Raw genomic sequence first — 17953 nt, 5'->3', positions numbered from 1 at the left:
ACCTTTACCATAATCTATCTTGAGATGTGTTAATTTATTTCTCCCCTGGTGTTTATAAGGTATGACATCCTGCAAGCAACTAATTCTGGATCTCCATTCTCCTTGAGATTTAATCAGCATTTGAGACTTATATCTGGTATTCTGCCAGAATAACTAGAAAGCAACTATGAGCAAGCTTTCAAGCGTTTGGCAGTTTCTTTCAAACAAGCAGAATTTCAGAAGCTGATGTGAAACTTATAAAAAAGCTTTCAGAAATTAGCAGTTCTTTCTCACTTAAAAAAAAAAAAAAGCTAAAATAAATAAACTCATTGCTTATACAAGCTTGACTGAACAAGTGTTTAAAAGTTCATTAAAAAAAACACACAGTCATATTCTAGTTTTTCTCAAATACAGAGACAGTTAAAGTGAAACTAATTGCTCTCAGTAGCACAATGCAACTGTGGATCAGTGTGTGTGTCTTGGGCAGCTTAAAATAAGGAACCAGGGAAAATATAGTCAGAGATACCTTTGACTGAGAAAAACAGTTTGTCATTTTACATCTCCAGATAACGAAGGCCATTAAAGTGTCATGGATGATGTGGTAGAGATACTGACTTCATTATTCATATTTTCTTATTTATTTATTCTTATTAATTAACATGAAGTTAAATAGCACCTTAGACGTTGATATTTATGTATGACTCAGTTCAATTATTTACAGAATAATTGCTAATTAAATAATTTAGAAATATTTAGAAATAGACACATTTGTAAGAGCAGGTATTTACTACTTTACAATGAAGTGTTCTAGATGAAAAAGATGAAAAAATGAAAGTGAAAAAAGAGGAGAAGAAACATCAAGGAGGACACCTGGCTTAGAGAGGCACAAATATTCCAGCTGAAGCCAAGCAACACTGAGAGCAGGTTTCATTAGATTTTCTGGTTGAGCTTCTGCTAATAGGATTGGCCTTCACACTCCAGCCTTAAATCATTAGATCCTTTACCTGGCAGTAGAGAAGAATTCATTTGGGTATAACAGGTCATGGGCCTGTTCTGCTCCATTGAACCTCCACACAAAAAGTGTTAATTCAGAGGTCTCCTACCTGCAGCCTCTCATGTTTGGGCCCACAGATTCAGGCTTGATTTAGTTACATGACCTACCCTGTTATGTGTCTTGTTTCATTTTATGCCCCTTAAGAAGTAAGCTAAGCAGGCCAGAGGTAGAAGAGGATCCCTCAAGGGACCAACCACCACATTGAAACCATTTATATAAACATACATATATATATACACATATGTCATATAAAAACGGACCAGGGAGTCGGAGTGTGGAAGATAGGAGGGTGGAAGGCTGCAAACTTTTTAGAAACTTTAAGTGGTAGAGAGGCCATAAGAGAAAGAGGGAGAACGAATGGAAGAGGAGGAGAAAATCAAGGTGTGTGAAGGATCCGAAGTTGTCCTAGAGGAGACAGAGGAGATTGGGTATTGGAAGGAAAAGGAAGGTACTGAACCATCACAAAAGAAGGAAAACAGATCCAGAAACAAGCACAGGAACAGAGATAAGGTAGTTTAAAGTTGTGATTGAGACGGGGGCTGTGATAGGAGTGAGTGGTTGGTGGTTGGTAACCATAAAAACAACAAAACTGTTTGAAAAATAGTGTAAAGCTACAGCTTCAGGAAGGCCCCCTGCAGCTGGGAGAGCATCACCCACCTGCTCCAAGGCAGCAGACTGTAACTCAAAGCTGCTCAGTAAGCTCTTCCATGCTTTAGTGCAAGCTTTTCTATGAAATATCAGGCATTTGATCTCCACATAAAAGATTCACCTAAGTCTGATAGTTACAATTCTGGATAATTACATCTCAGACAGCTGGCCGAGAAAAAAAAAGACAAGTGTATTTAGCATAAGCAGGAAAAAAAAAGACAGTCTGTTAAGTGTGCTCTACTTGCCTAGCCGTTCCAGGTAATTCAGTAAGGAACAGGACTTCAGTGGATCTTTTCAAGACCCAGTTAAGGAAGTAAGCATTAACATATCAGAGGTACAATCAAGGTATTATATAACTGCGACATAAAAATTGTAGACACAGATAAAAATCACACAAACTGCTATTTTACTGTGCAATTGTAACTGGTCAGATGCAGTAGGGCATGACAGAGGATGACAGTAATCAAGGCTCACTGAAAGCAATTACAGTTGCAGGATAAGGAAATATGCAAAGTACCTTTAAACCTGAGTCAAATTCAGCATGAAGCAGAAAGCCTTCAACAGTTATCCTATGCAAAGAACAGAATAAAGAAGTCAGCACTCAGACGCATAGAAACTTTTCATTTTGTTTCAAAAAAACTTCATCAGAATCAAACCATTGTCCAAAACAGGAATTTTATGCTAATTGCCAGTGTGAAAATGAGAGTACAAAGCAGGTACTTTATTTGTATAAGCAATCTAATATGCCACCAGACTTTTTTAAAAAACTGGATTTACCTGGTTCAGTGTCAAAAAACACATACATTTCAATACTAGCTGTGCTTTATTTGCATATCAATGCAGACATGAACCAGAATACATTGCTGGCCCACTTTTTTCTAGCACCTGCTCAAACCTATGCAGCCAGCCCTCCTGCACCCTATCACTTGCTAAAACACCAAATGTGCCAGCACACCAGTCAGAGGGAAGCAGAAATAGCTATGGGTATGATAGCTTTGGTTTCTTTGTTAGTTAGCACAATGCAAACAGTCAACACATGTGACTCAGTTGTGTTTGCAAATCTTCTCTTCCCACCCACATTTAGGTCAGATATGCCTGTCCCAAATATCCATCCCCAGACAAAATGCCAAACACAACCATGAGGGGCACAAAATTCACTGCTTTTCTCACTTCAAGGCATTTCTTTGAAATAGGAACCAGAGTAGTGCTATTCCTTCACAGTTACAAAAGTATTTCCTGACCTTCAAATTCACCAAGTACTTATTTGGATAGGGATTTTAAGGCATAATGCTAGGTCGTATTAACTAACTTGATCTAACAAACACCTTCTAAAAGCTTGAACAAAAGTAAAAGTCAAATATTACCAGTTATTGAAACGGCTCCTGTGAAGCTTTGATTCCAGTCTATGGTTTCAGAAGTTTATTATCCTCACTTTGTTTTAATTAGAGCTTCAAACCAGCTCTACTTAGGCTGAGCAAGCTGGGTCTGGTCCAGCTGAGCCACATCTAGCACACAGGTTGTTCCCATTTCACAGCTGGGTCAGGCAGCATTGCCCTGCCTGCTGGGCTGGCAGCAGGGATGAGGGACCCACAGCTCCTTGCCTGGTCATCCTCTTCTCTCCTCAGCCTCACCTGCTGCATCAGCTGCTCTTCTGGTCCAGAATCCCACTGATTGTGTTCCTTAGGCAATTGTTGCTGCAGCTGTAAATCCTGGGGGTGCAGAGCAGGGGGAGTTAGCAGCAGTGAAATAGCAACCCCATGGCAGATCAAATGGTACTATGGGTCTGTGTATTCTTTTGCCAAGGATGAGACAAAAACCAAACATCCTCCGAGGGAGAGTTTGCAAATCTTCCTGAAGGGGCTGTGGCTTTTCTCCTTCCCTGGCTTGCAAACTCAGAGAGACTGGAGCACATCCTGCCCCTTCACACCCTGTATTCCTACATTAGCCCACAAACATTCCCTGAAACCACTATCCTGCCTACAGCAACAAAAAGCTGAGACCACCTGGCACTAGTCAGCACCCTCTGTTACTCTAAACTTTAGGCTAAACACAGTTTGAAACCGTTGCTCTGCCCTCCAAAAATACTGAGCACACAAAACAGCTCTAGAACCCATCACTAGAAGCAGCAGGCTGACTGCTCTACAGCAGTGTAAGTCTTCTTCATCTTAATCCTGCCCTACAAGATATTCACACCTATGGAAATCATGTGTTGTGTAGATTACACCAACCTGCCTGAGGGGTAGCCTGTCTTAAGTACAGCAAGACTAAGTGTAGTGGTAAATCCTCTGTAGCACACTTTGTTCCACCCATTTTTTTTAAGTGACTCAAATCCTTTGACAATTTAAAAAGAACGGGAAAATCATAGCCCTATGAGCACTTTCACTCAGACTACAGCAATTTAATAATGTATAAAATACAGGTTTCTTAGGCTCTTTTTTACCATGGTCTGCAGTCTTCCCGCTGCAGATTGTGAACTCATTGGCTCTCACAGGGCAATCACAAACCCGTTGAGTTGGTATTTGGATAGGAAATCCACAGGGAAACCATAGCAGTCACTTAGATTACTCAGTTACAGAAAAAATTACTTTTCTCATTGTATTTATAAGATTTCTTCAACATATCTTGGAAGCCAACCCTGTCTCTCAGATAAAGATTATTCAAGAACCTATAGAAAAATTATTTTCAGTTTATGTCTCCACATTTATTTATTCTTTTCTGTGGAAGTGTACAGCTCTGTGTAATGAATGGAATTCTACAGACACAGGCTTGCTAAGTCAGATTTTACAGATCTCTTAGTATCCCATAAAAACAGAGGTGTTTATAGACTGAAAGTTACCCTCAAAAATCACCTATTGCAAACCATTGTGGTTGTCAGTGTCCTCAATCTTGGTATCTCAGTCAAATCCAGCTGTTGAAAAACACATTTTGATAACATAAACTTCCAAGAGCTGTCAATAAAATTCTGTGTTCTTTGTCCCCTACATGTGTGTTATGGGCTAGGATAGCACTGTTAGGTCTGATTAAACCACTGCTATTTATTTCCCAATGTAGATATCCCCAGCATAGGCTGTATTTCAGTCAGCAGGGCTGCCTACCTATTTTGAGAGTTCAGAATCAAAAGCACAAGAAAGAGGGAAAATGCAGATCTCAAATGGTTACCCTGTTCAAGATTTCCATTCACCTGATGAAAATCTGGAGAGGCAGCAGGTAGGTAAAAAGTACTGGGCTGTTCCTGCTCTCTTTACCCAGAGTTACCTGGCTACCAGGCTGGACCTCTGAACATGTCATAATTTTGCCAGTTGACCTCTTCTTTGCTTGAGAATGCTGCTATAACTTACCTCAGCTACCAACAGCAGACCAACAGGTAGGAAAAAACCCTAATGGGTCATATCCTTTTTTCTGAAGCCAAAACTCCTACACTAGTAGCCAAGATAAAAGGATAAAGTAGCTGCCACGATGTAACTCAAGAATCTACTAGGTGCCAATGGCAGCATCTGCCTATTTTAGGGTTGCTTTCTTCTAAAGGAGCAGAGCAAAACCTAACCCAGCAGAGCAAAGAATGAGAACCAGTTAATTTCAAATATCATTAATATGGAATATTCAGAAAAGCAAATGATGCAAAACACAAAGGAGTTATTTGCCTGGGTTTGGTACAGTGCTGAATAAAAATAAAATTCTCACACTCATTCATCACTGAACTGAACAATCACTGTCAATTACTACTTGCATTCAATACTTCATAAAATTATTTTACAGTACTCGATCTTCAACATTACTACTAGTCTTATTTTGTTTAATATATACATACTCTCATTCAAATTCTGCCACTTCTGTTAAGTGCTTTTTATGAGTTATTGATGCTCCATTGTTTTGCATGTACTTCATTCTTTACCATCTGTGACAAGATTTTTAATCTTTATACACAAGAAACCAGGCTCAAGCAAGAATGACCTGTCAAGAATACTTACAGCTTTGTGGTTAACTCTCTCTTGAGTGCGATTTAATCGACATGGTGCTGCCTGACAACATACAAGATTCAGCAACATAAAATCTAGCTGTTAACCATTTGAGACCATCAAAGAGGGAGATATAAAGGTTTGCGGTTTCGCAACAGCACAAAAACTGGGTCATCTGGGACGTCCAAGTTTCTTCTTTAATAATAGTTAGACAAGTGGGATTGAACTGCATTCTGGATGGGGCATTTTAGAGCAGCTTGATTTTTCATACTGGTATTTGTGGACAGCAATGGCAAAGATTTCCAGGTGTAGTTCTGCCACTGGGCCTTATCTTAATGTGAAACAATCACTCCAGAATTCGGATTATTTAAACCATCTTTTCAAACAAACTTTGACCTCACTGTCGAGCAAACATGGCTCTTGCCACAATGCACATTTCCCTGTATGAACTGAACCTGTGCCGCCAAACCATATATATCCTAGAAGGCAGCACTTGGACACTGCTCTGATAGATATTTCAGGGTAGGCACTGTAGGAAGAAAGCCCATGGAGGCTATTAATGTGGAGCCACAATAGGAAGGGAGGCAGGCTACTATACTGATGAGGGATAAGAGACTTGGGACTAGGTAAGAAACATTCTGCGGTGCTTATGGAGTAATCTCCTTCCAGCCTTTTATTCTGCTCCAGTGATTAAATATTCATCCCAGGCTTGGCTGCTTTATAACTGAAAGCTACATGCCTCCTGTCAGTCTGGTCCACCCGACAATGGGACCACGCTCTCCCTAAAACACTGCTGCCGACCTTGCTAAGTCAGCTGAAACACTTTAGTCATTTAAATCTATTTTAAATCAGTCCACTACCTCTCCTTTATCCACCACATTAGATTTAGCCTTTCTGCTCTCACCTTCAGTGCCCCGCGTAACTGCACACTTTCTGTGTGTACAGGTTTGATCTCTCCACTTACCACTGACATCAGCCTTCATGTCCCACTTATCCACCTCTCCTGCAACCTTTTCTGTGTCATTCTGTCCTGTTTGTGAGATGCAACGCTGATTCTGGTTCACTGAATTTGAACTTTTCATTCAAATCCCTCCTTTTAAGTTCATTTTGGTGGTGCCTACAATTAGTGGCTCACTGGCCATAATTATTTTAAACAAACCATTTAGTTAAGCAATTGAGGTGTTTACAAGCCCCAACAGCTTAACAGCTTGATCTTACTGCTGTAATGTGTGAGGTAGTTCCTCACTCCACCTCCTCCTGCTGTTTATTACTCTCTTTCTAATCTAAAGTTAGATGGTAAATTCTTCAGGGAAGAGATAATATCTTTATTTTTGTTCACTGTAGTGCCTGTCATGTTTTAGGGCACTATAAAATGTAATACCGAATGTACACAAACTAATACCTGTAATCCAGCACAGAATCAAATCCATTAATACAATAAATAAAAAGCAAGTCTTGAAATCCAAATGTGACAGTGTATGTTCAGCAAGCAATAAAACCAGCAGAAATCTGTAAGAGCATAACCATCTTAAGTGAAAAGCTTTATTTGCAAGTCTCCCTAAAGAAGCAATGCCACACTTGAGGAATATCAGGAAAATATTCAACTGAATAGTTCTACAGAGGTGCTTAAAACTCAGTAGATTGAATGAATGTGAACTGCCTATTTTAGTCTGTGTAAGCAGCTAAGAATATCTGTCTAGAAACAGTTTTCCAGGACATAGCTGTCACATGCTTCAGATGAATGTTGTGCTTGCTTCTAGTAGAGCTGAAGTCTATGACTTAATCTTATCTGTTTAACATCCAAGAATCCAGTTTTAGATTTTTGGCAGCTAGCATATGCTCCCCCTGTGGCAATTGCATAATAACATAATATAGTTTAAAAAAATCCAGATCCTTTAAGGCTCGATTACCTCATGAAACTATTTTAAAATTCAGGGTGAACAAAACTGCAGTATTTCAGTTTACAAGCATCATTTTAGTTTACAGCTGTGTTAAAGAACCCATTCTAATGTTTTATATCTTTCACCACCTGCAGAACTGAATGAAAATATTTATTCTATTTTGCGGAAGGCTACCGGGACCAAGAAAGCAGAATTGAGTAGGAAAGAATAAAGTATTTTAAAATAAAGATAAGATCCAGGATAACTGACTTTATTACTACTCTGTAACACTGAAGATATGTTCAAAAAACCTGAAAAGCCAGAAAAAAAAATAATCAATAAGCAAGTAAGAATCTTTAAAATAGCCCATTGCCTAAATGAGTGTTTATATTAGTATTTAAAATCCTGACACAACCAAATTAGATTCTTAATATCTTTAATAACTGTCTTTAAAAAATGTATGTACATAAAAGGATGGGTCTGTTCAACCTGTGGAATTAATTCGCCTACATTCTAAATTCTTCAGGTAGGAATTCTCTTTTCAGCAATTATCAATACCAGCTGCAGGCTCCGTTGTAATATAAAATACAGAATAAGAATGGGAGGGTAGAATAAGCCAGACTTTGAAAGAGCACTGCCTGGGGCCACGAGAGGCAACCTCCTCCCTGAAATAGGAAAGGCTGAAGAGAAAGAAAATCGATCATGAAGAGCAAAAAAGAAGAAAGTGAAGCAGGTAAAAGAACAAGGTAAGCACTGCAGCAGGGGAACAGTGGAGAGGGAAGGCAGGAAAGACAATAGAGTTGAAAGGAATCAGGAGGGAGTTTTGTCTGGGTAAAGTAAAGGGTTAACTAAAGGGATTATGTTAGTACCACAGGAAAGGGAGTTGAAGGTTTAAATAAATGCCCTGGGCTGGGATGCCAGGCAGAAACCCCAGGCAGTGTCAGCTCCTCTGCAAAAGAGCTGCGGGATTCAGTGAGAGACGCCCAGGGGAGCTCTGGCCAGACGCTGGAGGGAATCAAGGATGGAAACAGCAGATCCCCCTCCCCACCTTTCTCTTTGTGAGCATTTAAGGAATGCTAAGAGGTACTGCATGCTGGCTTTGTTCTAACAGCACAGCAGGTACAGGCGTTGTCCTTCACACCAAAAAGTTCATGTTGCTCTACTAATGTCTATTATATGTAGCTCATACCAGAGGGGGCGATTCTACTACAAAGTAAGCAGGTTAGTGTCCATGTCCTTTTCTCCTCTTCATGAAGATGGCCCTAAGGTAGTACTTGTGTTTTCATCACCAGTGTCCTTATTTACAGGCAACCCATACGAGACCATAAATACCCTTCACTCAGAACAGCTGGCTGACTGCAAGGCTTTCAGCAGAGCTGGGAAAATGATGGGCAGGGGGGAGAGAAATTCTTTATGAATTATGGAGCTGGTCAAACACCAGAAAAACTGGCATGTCAAATAAATGCTTTGAGGAAAAACAGCCACATTCACCGAACAGTGTGGAGTTTCTTCACATTAGAGCATATCCATCTAAATTTCCAGGCTGATTCTGAACCAGACATAACTCCCATTCCTTCATGTCTCTTCATGGCAGGCACTGATAAACTTTTCATAAATAGTTTTAGACCAAGAATTATTATGTGAGGAAATGTATGAATAACTTTGAATTACAAATAAGTTAAAGAGTTTCACAGTCTGACCATGAACTATGTACTAGTGAGGAAAAGCAACTATCTTCACTGAATAAATAATTATTTGCTGTCTGGGCTTACAGACTTACTAATTTGGCATGGATTCAAACCAGTCATTAAGTGAAAACATGTTTCCTGAAACTTATCCAAAAAAAGTCAATTTCCATAAAACTTATATGTATTTATTCGCTTTAGATAAAACATGACTTTTTGTAAATAGCTCATCAGCACCATAGGTGAGAGAAGTGATGTCTGCCTGCATCTGCAGACAGTCTGCATCATTAACTTTGGGAAATGTGAGGTGTGCCATGAGTCTCAATAGTGTGTTAACAACGTGCTCTTGGGGTCCTGTCAGCAGCCCCTCGGGAGGAGCATTTCTGTGCCAAGCACTGCGGCCACCCTGGAGAAGGTAAAGACTGGGAGGCTGATCCACAACCTCCCCTCCCTCCAGGTGCTTTTCTCCGGGGAAAAGGCTGCTGAAGAGCCCTGCTATCAATCCTGCAGGCACTGTGGAAGAAGCCTCTTGATACTCCTGCCCCACAAAAGTGAAGGAGGACCCCTTTGCCACTGGCACCCCAGATGGGAGCACAGCCATGGGTATGGATGTCCAGCGTGTTCTTTTGTAATTGAAACCCATTTCTTTTGGTGGCTATGCCATCTTAGGTAATTCCTGCTTCTTGATTTTGTAGCTATGCCTCAGTTGGGTTGATGCAAAGGTTTGTCTGACTGCACAGTGAACCAGATCAGGGACTGAGCAGGAGCCAACATAACCTTGTAAATAAAAGTTCTTTTTAACCAAGATCAGAGAGAATGGTGCAAAGGAGCTTCCATTTACCAATAGCTCACTGTTTGTCTTGTGGAGCTAGCAAGAAACCAGTGTCCACATCCTTCCATTGCCCGCTGAAACGTATGCAGGGGTGCGCTATTGTGAAACCATCCTCAGAAGCACAAAGATGGGGACAGAGGCCATTCAGGCCTTCTCTACCCAACTTCCTCCTCCACCTTTTATCCATGCTGGAGATCCAGTTCATTGGTTGAGTTTCCTATAAGTGTGATTGACAAGTTTACCTTTTTTTTCTTTCTGTTCTCCATCTAGTGATGCGTTTGTTCAGCAATTTAAGAAGGTTATTTAAAGCATATTTTTATTTACATATGAACTGTGAAATATACAGTACAAACATGCTTAAACAACTTGAGGCAAAATGATAAGAAAATCAAGTACGTCGTTGAGACCTATGGAAAAGGGACAATGTTAGAAGCACATTTTAGCAGAAACAGTGTTAATGTTTTATATCTTCATTATACTCTGTAAACACTCATATGCTTGATTAAACTACTGTTTAAACCAAGGAAGCTACTCACATGCAGAAAGTAAAAGGATACATAAGAACATGATATATTAGGCCTAGGTTGACGCAAAATGTAATAACACATCACTCGTTAATAGATTTACTCAACCAAGGGCTCTGAAAATATCAGAATGATAAACATTACACTAATTAACTCCATTTTCAGATTATCCCTAGATATATCTCATAAAGAGATAGTGAGATTTCCAAAGTCTCTCAGAAATGCAAAAAGGCCTCCACAGCATTTAAAAAAGAGATTATACTCTTCAATTTTATTTTTTTAAAAAGGGTTATACAGCTAGCAAAGAGATCTGCTAATAATTATGTAAATTATTTGACGCAGTGTGAACTTATTTGTTTAATATGTGTCATGCTGTTATGCGTATGATAAAGTTTAATATTAAAGTGTTGAAGCAATAGGAGAAAATCTGATTTCTTAATGAATCTGAATACTGCCATTCACTGACCCTATTTCTTAATGATTCTGAGCAATACCACACTGACCAAATACAATTAACTTCCAGTGCAAAGCTGCACAGAGGAGTTTCAAATACGATTCACTGACTGCGGCTCTATGTGAAGTCAACTTTAAATGACTGTGTCAGTACAAAAACTGAAGGGCATGAATGGAACTGCAATACTTTTATATATATATATATATGTATGTAAAGAAGGATCAGGCTTCAGATATATGCATTTTCCCTAAGTGAGCCACCATCCAGCTGTCATCAACAGAAGTTTGTGTGAGCTGCTTGTTGCCCTTATCACCAACTGAAAGACCAGAACAGATAAAGTAAAATTCTTCATCCTTTGCTCCCCACACACAGATCACAAATGTGGCCCTGGAGACAGGACAGCACACGATGGTGATACTGCATAAACTAGTTGCAGGATAGACAAAAGAAACAGTACAGAATAGGAAGATTTGTCATTCTTAATTGCATTATAACTTCACTAGGCACCAAGTGTTCTACTAATGCCAGAGAGCACGACAAATCAATGAGATTTTTTAGAGGCCACTGTGCTGTTTTCAAAAATCACCACTGTAAGATGCAGGAATACAGACAGCTTCCTCCACGACTCGTCTCCCTCACATGTGGTAGTAATTTCTGCACAATGTAGTTTCATTCCAGTAGTAATAGTAGCACAGGATTATTCCCTGCTTGGTACCCTTCCATAGTCTTTAGCTATGTTACCAGCTATTGACTTATTTCACCTTGGAACTATGTCATAGATTTATGGGCAGGAAATAAAAACCAGTCAATCAAAAGCAATCCATTGCATGACTCTACCTTTTTCACGTAAGAAATATGTATATTTTTAAAATACTGGGAATAAAGCATATCACAATCCCTCAGTTTGGCACGTAGTTTTCAAGAGAGTGGAAGGAGTGTTATTACAAAACTTCTAGGTCTTCCTGGAAGAACAAGCACATGCCTGAAGGTAGAAAAGATGAAACCTCTGAACTAGCAAGTTGAGATACATTGAAAATCTACAGTGAACTCTGGGAACTCAAGAGACACTCTGAACTCCTTGCAAGTTCACATGTTCACAAATTACTTGTTGTTGTTGTTTTTGTGAATCATTGTGTTGAAATAGCCACCCCTTTAAACCAAAGTTGTGGATACTGACTCCACTACAGCAAAGGTAAATTTTTGCAAACCATGGGATAGGATTATGTCAATGAAATCCTGGCCTCTGTCCAGCACTTCTCTGTGTCATGTAAACCAGCCTCTAGTGAGGAGCTACCCTAAGTCACCTCTGCAATTAGGGGTTAACTGAACTGATGCAAAACATAGCTAAATAAAAGACATTGCAAAAGAAGAAACAGGTTTTTGCCAACAGACTTTGATTTAACCTTAGACCCAAACCCTCCTAAACAGGCCTAATGCAGCAGCTATAGTAACACAACTTGCTGCCCTTGGGCATTCAAATACAGTGAGGCAAAAATCACTGCTTTGGCTTGAAAAGCCTGACATTGTAGGTGGGGTGGGAGGGTGACTTTACTGAGGATTTTGCAATTATAGGATCCATTTTTTCAAACTTTTCTTCACAGTTCATATAAATCTGAGATTCACCCCACAGTCTCAGAACATCTGGAGCTGATGACTTCAGGAGAGCACTAAACATCGCTAAAATTGTTAATACTCAGGCTGCCAGCTTGGCTCAGCAGTGCTACCAGCAGGAATCTTCTCCTGGGGCTGCAGAGAGCTGGGCCCAGCAGCAGAGCAGCATGGCAGGAACTCCTGCAGGCAGCAGAGGAAGAGAAGAAGCGAAGGGACGTGAAGCTCCTCTTAGCACCTCCTGGCAAAGCACACACATCATTGCCTGCATGACAAAGGAGGGTTCTGCTGCTCCATGTCTTCCTTTCATCCATTTTGCATCAATATTTTGTTCTGGCTTGAAAAGCTTCAGTGTTTCAAATCCAGCTAAATTGAGCACCCAGTGAACTTTAGCTGGCAGCAATGTTTCCTGATGGATTTACAACCAAATGGATATCACTGGACAAGGTGACAAGAAAGCTGAGGCAGGTGAGATAAAGATGGGCTAGGTGCAGTTTTACAGTAGGAACTGAATTTTTAGAGTCGTATCACATTTGCTCACATTCTCTATCCCAGTCCTCGTGACTGATTCCTACTAAGGTCCAGCATCTGTGGTGTCTCCAGAAAGATGTTTGCAACCCGCAACTGTCTGATTTGTTCTGCTTTTAAAACAAACCTTTCTGATAAAATCATTGGCCATTCTTCGATTTTTATTAGTATTTTATAATGTCTTTCCTCAATACAGATTTCTTGGGTATCGTAGGTTAAAAATGACATGGCATTTGGTGAGCGTGAAAAGCTGTTTTAAATCTACATATTTCAATCCATATGACTGCAGTGGTGTTGGCTCAGCCACACTCATTCCTGTAGGAAATGCCACATCCTGAAGAACAGTTCTCTCTGACACCAGAGAGAGATGGAACAAAAGCAGAAAGTGGGTGCACACTGGTTTCCCACTGACCTCCCACACTATGTTTTATTTTTCTGCTTCTTTCCATATGTTCCTCCTCCCCTCCATATCTCTTTTTCTGCAGTTGGATCCCAAATTAGCAAGGGACCACTGGTTAGCGTCCCATTAGAAATGCAGTCCTAGAGAGTGGCGAGAAAGCAAGAGCCAGGGCACAGCTTTTGGGCAGGGGTTTCTGCTGTGGACTAGGGGACACAGACAAACTGCTGAGCACAGTGCCTTCCACGTGGCAGGTGGATCTCCTCACCTCCTAGGAGCAATAAGAAGCACATAGGAGAACAAATCTATGTGTTATGCCCTAAAATAACCCAGAACAGCACTTTCCAGTGGGTTTTAGGATGAGGCAATCACTCCCATTATTATTTTACTGCCACAAGGGAGCTCTCTTCAAATGTATGGTGATAGAGCAATAATCTACAACGTACATCCTTATCATCACTCGTAAGTGAATCATATAAAACTCCTCCATTATCATCCACCATAAAAAGATTAAGCCACATGCACATTTTAAAAGGTAATTATTACATTTAAAGAAATGAAACCACATTCTGAATGATCTCAGTACCTTATTTAGCACAAGAAACTGCACCATATTTTTTTCTATTAAAGCAGTTTTTCACAATTCCTTTGTTAGAAAAGCTTAAAGCCACGCACAGCTGCTGAAAAGCATTAATGAAACCTGTGTCTGCATAGCAGAATCAAAGCAGTAGGAGAGGTGGCAGCTACCCACAGAAAAGGGCAGATGAGATAGGCAAAGAACTAACAAGGGCAGCATGAGGGAGCACGAGATAGCAAAGATTTACAAATGAGTTACTTGTTGCCATCCGTTACCATCTGTATCTGCATCGGGGAAAAATGTAGTATAGAAGATTTGCAGTTTGGAAAATGTCAGTGTGTTGTGATAATATCAAGACTGAACACCGAAATCTTCGGCGTGACTTACAAGCGTATTACATAGAGCAGGGTTTATGGTATCTGGTTAAATCTAAATAAACGTACATTTGGAAACCGTCATTTATGTGGTTGGTTGATTTCTCAAAAGCATATGTATCATCTGTTATTAATCTTTGGAAATAAACTGTGTTTCTTACAAATGCAAATTAATATACTACTTTTTACATTTCCAAATTAAGTTATATAATAAAATACATCCTTTCAATCTACGTAATGCAAGCTGACATGTGCTTTCCTTTGTGGAGCAGATGTTTTAATTGTTAGATAAGCTCCTAATAGTTTGCTTTTTTTGAAAGGAAAATGAAAGTATATGAATGACCTCTCCATTCCCGTGGCTTCAGAGCAGCTATTTTCTTGAAGATTAGGAGTCTCTTGGACTCAAGCCCTAACTCCTCTTGCATCTGCAAACTACAGTCTGAATTGGTTTTCTCCTGTAACAAAAACTCCTGCTGTGTTGGAGAATCTCTTAATTACTTTTTGAGTTTCTCCTGTTACTGTGGAATTCTGAAAATCTGAATACAGTGCTAATAAAACAAGATAATAACTTTTTTTCGTTTCATCTGAAGGCTTTGAAATACCAAGATATATAAAGTCACATAGCAAGATTGCATTAGTATAAATATATGAATGGTGGCAAATGAGAACCTTATGTCATGAAATGTAACTGTGGGAACTCTTTAATCCACATCTGATAATGCGAAGTACCAAGGAACAAAATTTAACAATTTAGGTCTTCAGTATTCTTTACCAAGGTAGTTTATAAGTCTGAAGTTTTGTTCTGAAAGCTAAGAAAAAAATAGTGCATTTCCTACAACATTTAGAAAAAAACAAACAAACAACAAAAGGGGAGGATGGGTGGGGGGAAGTCTTAGGTCCAAGAACCCCCAAATGGTTCGAACTTCTACAGCTGATAGCAGTGCTTCAAAGGCCACCAGCAGCATCCAGTCTGCCACCAGACATAAAGATTCTGAACACACAGTCAGAGTTCCTTCTGTGGGAGCTACTGTCTTTTTGATAGCAAATACAGACTTCAAAATCTGCCCAGCCAAAATTACATAGTATGAGGCCGAAAAGGAAAACAGAGATCTACAGCAGGGAATTGCAAATCTGTTATGGTTTAGCGGGTGCTCAAATAAATCTTCATCTCTTCTGTATTAGATGTCTCTATCCTGGGCTAAAAATTTCTATATCCCATACTCGTGGCAAGGAAATTCACAAGCCTCCAAACCACAACTGAGGTTACCTGACTTGAACACAGTGGGCCAGGATAAAAGTGGTTCTTTTTTTAAAGATAATGATGTGTCTGTGGGGAAGCTGAAGAAAGCTCCTGCAGAACAGCCCCAGATGATGAGACCCTTCATCACCTCATTGGTTTTGTCTGTGAGGGAGCTCCTTCTCCATTACTTTCTTTTTAAACTCTGTCTCCCAAAGTCAATTGGGGATGTACATTCCTCCAACATTTCTTGCTTCCACAGTAATTTATCCTTTGAGGTGAGTAGCTGGATGTACAGGAAGACTTATGCTAGCCAATATTGGAAATCAGTGAGAAAACTGTAGAGAGCTTCATCTTAAAAATGTGATGTGCCCAATCATCATAAAATGCATAACAGCAAAAGGGTGGTGTGCCAGATTTTGGAATTAGTGGTGCTGGCAAAAAACTAGAGAAACATGGCTGAATTCTATAGGGCTTCTACTTTATTTTTAAAGAAAGTGAAGTGAAGGAATGATGCTTCAATAGGGATTGGTTTCTGGGCCTGCAATGGTGACTCTTAAACCAGGCTGCGGGATTTCAGCAGGAGCTGAAGCCGTTGCCTTGTTGGGAGCAGCTGATCAGGGTGAGCTCCTGCATGCAGACCTTCAGAAGCCAGATGTCCACCCTCAAAAATGGCACTTTGGTGTTATTCAAAATAAAGAAACGAAAGCAAGGCATATCCCTCTCTTCAAGCATAGGGCATTTGCATGGATATGGTGCCTACACTCTCACACTAGTCCCATGAGTTTTAAGCCAAAGCTGCCCTGGCATGGAGAGGTATCCAGGTGCAGAGGCTGCTAGATGTGAATTATTACTAGTTGGACGAGCAGGAGCTTCTTCTGCCTCCCTACAGAGAGCTGGGCAGCTTTTCAGGGGCATTATACTGACTTCTTGCATTTCTGTACTGATCACAGAGCTCTTCCTCCCTGCCCGTAAGCCCCGGGTACGGGGAACTAACTGGTTTTGTCACACAGTATAACATCGCAGCCCTCTCTCCTGCTGCAGAGCATCTGCAGGCAGTCTTCGTGTGAAGCCTCTTGTGATCCAGCTCAGCACACAAGCCAGGGCAGCAAGGGGCTCCCGGTTATTGTTGTTTCGTTCTGAAGATGAAGTGGAAAACATGTGTAAACACTAGTGTTTTGTTAACGTTTAAATCTGCCTGCTAAAGCTAATGTGCCAGAGGAGGGAAAAAAAAAACAAAAACCAAACAAGTAAAACGAAGGCTGGTTGCTGTGCTGGCTGTTTGTCCTCAGGAGACTGATTTCCTGACGTCACCGGCAGCAGCACGGGCAGAGCACAGCAGAGCGTTCCTCTGTTCCTCTTTTGGTTCTTTTGCTGCCGTTCAGATCAGCAGTTCACCACTCCATACGCTGCTGCAACAAATGGGAGGTAGAGCAATTTTTTTTACTTTTTTTCTCCAGTAAATGCAGAGTAAATTAGATTTGGTGCTCTGCCAAGAACAAAATACTGTCTACTATTGTAAGGATTGTTATGGGCCAGATCTTCAAATCTTTACTACTGGCAAAGTGTGTTTGTCCAACTATTGAGTTAGGAAAGATATCTGATTTGGCCCAGTATCTTTTGCATCTATGCCTTTTACTCTCCTCCCAGAACACACAAGTGAATACAGTCTTTATAAGAGAAAAGCATTGGATCCACTTAAATAAGCAGCTCAAGATTCCCTACTATATATATATATATGTATTTATATGTACTATACCTGGCCTGGCTGACTAGAGATCTTTGTTTTAAACAGTGCAATTAATTTTTATAGTATAAAAATATGAGTTCTGATAATCCCACATTATTTGCATGGGTGGAATAAAACAAATCCAATGTGAGTACCCGAGAGGAGAATGGAGGTCTAAATAATGTGGTATCTGGTAGTCATAATAATAAGTGCCTTGTGGAAAGTTGGAAATGACTTCTGTTTTCTTTGCTGCTTTTTCTAATGCTTGTAATTTTGGGGTTCCAAAGCATCTTAGAGTCTGAATAAAAGAATACTTACGATATTTGTAAAAATTTCAAAGTGGATCTCTCCACAGCTCTTTCGTGTTGGCTTTCTGTAAACATTGTGCATTACTAGCCAAAATCTCCCCTTTTGCAGAGAGCAGGCAGCTTAATCTAATCCCAAAAGTGCAAATTGCAGACATTTATTTTTTTATGAGTCTCACAAATTAT

This window comes from Patagioenas fasciata, chromosome 2, assembly GCF_037038585.1.
Source record: "Patagioenas fasciata isolate bPatFas1 chromosome 2, bPatFas1.hap1, whole genome shotgun sequence".
Lineage (NCBI taxonomy): Eukaryota > Metazoa > Chordata > Aves > Columbiformes > Columbidae > Patagioenas > Patagioenas fasciata.
Note: the sequence above shows the minus strand (reverse complement) of the source record.